Source organism: Rutidosis leptorrhynchoides, chromosome 1 (genome assembly GCF_046630445.1).
Source record: "Rutidosis leptorrhynchoides isolate AG116_Rl617_1_P2 chromosome 1, CSIRO_AGI_Rlap_v1, whole genome shotgun sequence".
Classification (NCBI taxonomy): Eukaryota; Viridiplantae; Streptophyta; class Magnoliopsida; order Asterales; family Asteraceae; genus Rutidosis; species Rutidosis leptorrhynchoides.
The window spans coordinates 337,636,492-337,643,179 of NC_092333.1; the positions used below are offsets into that span (position 1 = coordinate 337,636,492).

The window sequence follows — 6,688 nt, forward strand, 5'->3', positions numbered from 1 at the left end:
GTAATACTCGTTTGATGTTTCGATTGATATTAAGCAAGATAAATTCAAACTTATGTAATTTTAAAATAAACGGTGATACGAAAATAAGTTCTATAAATTATAGATTTAGTAAAAATGTATTTAGGAGCTATTTGTTAAATTTTAAAACTTTTTATATTTTACTTGGGGTTGGGAGTGAATAATTAATGTAATTTTTATTTCATAATTAATGAGCAAATTTTATACCATAATGACCAAAATAAATAAAGCTATTTAATTTAAAAATATGAGATTTTTCTGAAAGACTTTTATCCGCCACTGAGTTAACAACGGAGTACGATTAAGCAGTCCGTGAAAACTGTCGGTAGAAACAATCCAAATGATAGGCTGCTTAACTGTTCGCTTCTGTTTCCTTTCAATTTAACATCCAAGATTACTATTATCAATGATTATCATATTATTATTATATTATTATTAATTATTATTAATATTATAATTATATATATATATATATATATATATATATATATATATATATATATATATATATATATATATATATATATATATATATATATATGGATGCAGATAGTTAGATTAATACCCGCAAAACATCACCCTTTCTTCTTCAACCTTCACAACCCAACCGAGAGCACTATCACCTCGACACCATACATCACGGTTGCAACCTTGCACACCATCACCACCATCTTGATCACTGCATCACCATCCTAGAACCACCCTTAACCGTCCTTGCTACAACCACCACTCCACCACCGGTTATCATCCTTAATACCACCTTGCTCGATCTTATTATGTTTCTATTCTACTCATCCTCACCGAACACCCACTACAACAAAAGTGTACATATAGGACACCTAAATCGGTCCTATAATGTCACTTTATAGGACCTTTTGGCCTGATACGACTAACAGGACATGTGTACCAACTAAGGCGGTCGTATAAAGTATAGACGCAAAAAAGTGTCCTAAAAGGTAATAAGATTATGAAACCAATTATCGGGTCCTATAATATAATTAACGACCACACAGAAAAGTCCTTAAATGTACATATCGAGTGACTTATATTTAGATTGAGACATACAAAAGGGTCCCAAAAGTAAATAAAAATTATATTAGTACCAACAAATGGGTCCTATTTAAGTTTTATATTTCTTAAGGACTAATAAAAATGGTCCCATTGTTATGTTAGTACCCAAATAAGAGTCCTATTATAAAAAAAAATACTATATTAATACCAATAAAAAAGGGTCCTAATGTATCGATATTCTTGTTTAGTACCAAGAAAAAATGTCTCAATATACACAAATGTTACCTTAGTACCACATAATAAGGTCCTAATATAATGATTTTTAATGTTAGTACCACTAAACAAAGTCCTAATATAAATTTCTTAAACCTTAAAACTACAAAATGGGTCCTAATATATAATAAAATCTTAGTTTAGTACCACATACAGAGTCCTAATATAATGTTTTCAAGGCTGGTACCATTAAAAAAAAGTCCTAATACAAATGTATTTGTAAACAATATGGCGTCCTATTAAGTAATATTAATAGTATTAAAACCACAAAATTAGTCCTATCAAGTCATAGTAATTCCGAATAGGTTTCTATATTCAGATCCGGTTCGGATATTCATGTCCTGTTCAGGTTCTTTTACGATTCAGGTATTCGGATCGGTTTGATTATTTAGGCCCGGATCGGATTGTTGGATCCATATATTCGGGCGTAGTTTTTATTTAATTCAAATTTGGGGCATCCAATTAATAATTTCTATCAAAAATAAATATAAAATAAAACATAATCATATTCTAATAAATTGTACTCATAAATTGAAAAACACCAAACATTAAAAATTCATAGATAATTCAACATATCAATACTAAAATAACACCCGACAAAGAAAATAAAAACAATAAAAAGCAACGAAGAACGTATTCGAACAACACGTATCTTTAATAATCCAAAGGTACCACCTGTAAATAAAAAAATTCATATATTTATAAGCATAAAAGTGCATGTTATAAATAAAAACTAATATTATCACAAATTTATGGTAGACATACCGATATGAAAGTAGAAGGCCACGCGATAGTTACGCCTGTAGCGTCCTCAATTTTCTTAATCGGATCAAATGACCTAACCACATCAACACCTTTTTTAAGGACATGTTGAAGGCGTACCGCACACCAATCATCTCCAATCTCTACACCGCCAATTACCTCAGTTCGATCCAAGCTCCTCAACCATCATCATCCTAGCTTCTCACTAGGGTTAATTATATTGTGTACAAAAACTTCATCTCCGACCTAGAAATACGTATGCAAGAAGCAGTTATGAATGTTAAAGGTAAATATCAAACACATTAAGGTGTTAAATAGAAAAATACCTTAAGACGTGAAGCTACATATATATGTTCAATATCCATAACGAAATAAGACATCACAAAACCAACATCAAACTTACCTTGACATATAAGAGTCGAGATCGGTGTACCAGTTAACCTGCATCAAGACAGCTTCAAAAGTAGTAATAGCAATTTTAGGTAAAATATTTATATAGTCCATAAACCAACTTTGTTATACTAGTAACAAAAATACACACACGTCTGAGATAGTACTTTCAAATCCAATAAAAAAATCACTAATCAACTAACAGAATCAAAATTGCTAAAGTAATGTAACGTTTAAAAGATACCAAGAAATGATACTAAAAGAACCTTAACAAAATTTAAAAAAAAAAGAAAGTATAATCAGGAACAAATAGAAACTTTACCGGCTATCATGTTCTTCTCCCAAAATTAGATGCAAGCTTTGTAAGCGATACAATAACACGTACAAACCTAAATATTGTTTAAGCAAAATATAAACATGAAAGAAGTATAAACAACATCAAAATTAATTTCAAACCCTAAAGTTCATGAAATCAGTAGATGAGGGTAAGAAAACATATTAAGATGATAGGTGGTGGGTAGTTGCTTACTTTGAAGTTTGAACACACTTCTTAAACCGTAAACTCTTGAAGTATATGCTTTCCCAAACGCATAATTTAACAGCTAGATTTCCAAAACATGTATATAACTCTCTTAACAAGTTTCTAACTTCTACAATAGAAATGCTAACCTCAAGACAGGGTAACCACTTATCAGACTTGCCAAGCTCCTCGAATAGAAGAAAACAGTGTTCGATCCTGACTAACTTGACATAGTTGTTCAATGTCGATAGCAACGTCTTGTCGTAGTTAGAAATTCTTCAACAAGGTTAGTCCCAATTCTTTTACCTCACTATTTTCCTCGGACTTTGATGTGTTTCATATGGGTCGAACTCTTGAACTGCAATTAATTGTGTATCTAGTGAGATTACAACATATTAAGATGTTAATCAATATTTAAATCAACCTTGTAACACATTACAATCAAAAGATAAAAACAAGTGTTTGGTTGAAAATTCATCATATAACCATATATCTATGTCCGAGTAAATAACTTCATTGCACAATTTCAAAATACAACAATTTAACGTCCTGACAAAAATCAATCAAATTAACATCAATAATCAATCAGTATCTAATTATTACATTAATTAAACACAAACGTGGACAGAAGATTCGTTGTGAGGAACGACATGAGAATTAAAAAATATCTACGGTACCGTCAAGAGGAACGAATCCAAGAAGCATTACGATGAGTCACTTAGCTTGAAGATAATGAGAGGATGAACCTTCTCTGACAACGTAATAGACAACAGAAGGAATTGTAGAACTGTTTGATCGAAAGACGCCATGATTGCAGATTTTTCGATGGTTGAACGATCAGTTCAGGAAGTAACTGCAGCTAGTACACAGCGGCGCTAGGGTTTAAAAAGTACTCCGTAACTTGATATGGGAGCAAAAATGGTGCGGTAAGATCTGTTTGCTAAAAGGGAAATTCGCCAAAATACACTTTTTAAAAAAGTTTTCGAACAATTTACACTTTTTACAAAAAAATTGGCAAAATACACCACTCATTCGAACACAATTTTGGTCGACCACCATATAGCTTGGTCGACCACCAAATTTAGCCTGTAGTCGAACATCATAACAAAGTGTTCGACCACTTTTTGGGTCTAATACGTATTCGACCATCATAACAAAATGGTCGAACACTTTTTGGGTCGAATACATATTCGAACATCATAACAAAGTGGTCGATCACTTTTTGGGTCTAATAACAAAGTGGTCAACCAACTAGACCTGATCACATAATATATGCCATTGTAAGTAAAATACACCACTTTGTGTTTAAAAATAGTTGGAAGTCTAAGATCAAATAAAGATAAATTACTCATTAAGTTGTGTCACATTCGGCTTCGCCGGAGGCAGCTTCGATGGTATCACTGAGGTTGAAGAAGGCACCGATGACGGTGATGGCGATGGTGACGATGACGGAGAAGAACGCACTTGTTGTTGTAAATGTTTCTTCAATTGGGTTTACGAACGTAGAGCTTAGGAGCTTCGTTACTCATTTTTTTGCGATTATTCTTTCTTGAATTCATGTGTCGTCACTATTGTTGAGTACTCGATTTTTGAACGACGAATGTTGCCCTTTTTTCTTCAAGTTTGTTATTGAAAACCCTATAAAAAATGAGTATAAATGAGATTTGAATAGAGATATTATGGATTGGGATAAAAATGGTGTACGTGTGAGAATGGTAGAAGATTATGTATACATGTGGTTTAATGGAACAACATGGAGAGAAGGTAGTTTCTTCAGAAAAAAAGAAAAAGCAAAAAAATTAAAATAAAAGATCATTGTAGTCGACCTAACTATTGGTCGGCAGTGTTTATTTTTGGTCGACCACCTTGTAAAATTTGGTGGTCGACCAAGCTATATGGTGGTTGATTAAAATTGTGTTCGAATGAGTGGTGTATTTTGCCAATTTTTTTGTAAAAAGTGTAAATTGTTCGAAAACATTTTAAAAAAGTGTATTTTGGCGAATTTTCTTTGCTAAAATTAAACTATGGCCCATAAATCAGGCTCTAATATTAATATAAAATACTTGAGTATTTACACCAAGCTTATCCAGGCCCATTTCAATTAGTTCGAAAATTTATTAATTTATTTATTAGTTAAGTATTAATTAGTTAATTAAATTAAGTGTATATATTGAAGGTATTTCGTATGCCCGAGAGACATATTAAATTAACGTGGCTAATATGTTTTGATCCAAGTCTGGTCATACCCAATAACAAGCTTACCGAAACCTTATTCGTATTTAATCTTAGCGATTGGATCATTGATTAAATACGCGGCACTTGAACTTTAAGAAAAACGGTTTTCTGAAATCTACTTGATGTGTACATGTATATATATATAAATTATGGAATAATTTATATAATATGGATTTAATTATTTATAGGTTAAATAATTAATAAATTTATGTTACATTTTATATAAATGGGTTTTATATAATAAAATGTACATAAATAAATATGGAAGTTTTATAAAAATAAATTTTATAAAATCTAAATTTTATAAAATAAACCTTTTATAAACAAAGGGGTAGTGGCATTGGAGTTGGAAGCAAGTGTGCTAGAGATTCCTTCTTAGTCAATTACATGTCCCATTTCCATATACATGCAAGGCATGACCATTTTCAAAATACACACTTGCAAATACACATCAAAAGAGAGCAAAAAAACTGCATAACACTTATTTCCTGGCTGCTGTTGCCGTGGCCTAATTGGGTCCAAAAGGAGTTCATTATTTAGTTTTTGCAAGCTCTAATCAAGTGCTAATAAGTCCTAACTAAAGTGCAAAGGTTTGGTAATTAAAGGCTTGGGGTATTACACACTTGAGACTTCAAGTTAGAAGCTCATTCTACATCATCTTCTTCATCATCTTGCAACCTTGTAAACAACCCTCAACAAGCTTGAGGAGGTACATTTCTCATCTTCCCTTTTATTTGTAAGCATATGTTTTAAGACTTGATATTCACAAGGAATTTAACTAAATGGTTGAACATAAACATGTACTCATTATCATGCTTCCGCTTATATTAACTATCATAAAATGGTTTTTAATACATGTAAACTTAAAGAACATGTTGTTTTATGAATTTGTTAAATTCCTTCAATGGTATCTAGAGCCGAAGTCTATGAAATATGCTTCCTATATATGGTCTTTAAACCCACTATACTTGCATTCTAAGTACATGCATGAAAATGGAATGCAAAAATTTTGGGTTTTGGGTGGGTACCCTATTATGGCCGATTTTGGGAGGGTCCAAATGGTAGTTTTGGACTTGCCATTTGGTTCATATTTGTTGTTAAATTAATGTTCACAATCATAGCCATGACCTTGTGTTTGAATGAATGTTTGTTTGGTTGATTTGTTAATCTTTCAATATGGTTGTAATATTCATTCAATTTGGTTTGTAAAATTAATTATTCATTTGGTATGTAATATTAATTTTGGTTATGTAATTTATTTTATATTTGGTATGTAAAATAGATTAGGTTGTAATTTCATTTTTAGACAAAATGTATTAGGATATATTTTGTAAAATGATGAAGATGATGAAGACTTGAAGAACACAAGAAGATTGTATTTGGATGCAAGATTTAGTGGGAGATGTAAAATCTCCTACTTTGTGTTTTGACCCATTAACCGGTGGCATTTTGTTTTCGGCTAAACAAAATGCCTACCAA

General features: G+C 31.5%; 1 long non-coding RNA gene across 7 annotated transcripts; it reads right to left on the bottom strand.

The window, feature by feature from the left end:
* Positions 1-1,833: 1,833 nt before the first annotated feature.
* On the bottom strand, positions 1,834-3,831 carry LOC139870397 (uncharacterized). 7 transcript variants are annotated; one of them, XR_011766566.1, is made up of 5 exons: positions 3,124-3,637; positions 2,777-2,843; positions 2,468-2,505; positions 2,068-2,310; positions 1,834-1,977 (listed from the first exon to the last, which is right to left on the bottom strand). It is a non-coding gene; the product is annotated as an uncharacterized lncRNA (long non-coding RNA). The 7 variants fall into 7 exon arrangements; XR_011766564.1 differs by having other exon boundaries at positions 2,984-3,637; XR_011766562.1 differs by adding an exon at positions 3,652-3,831 and having other exon boundaries at positions 2,468-3,332.
* Between the last annotated feature and the right edge of the window lie 2,857 nt (positions 3,832-6,688).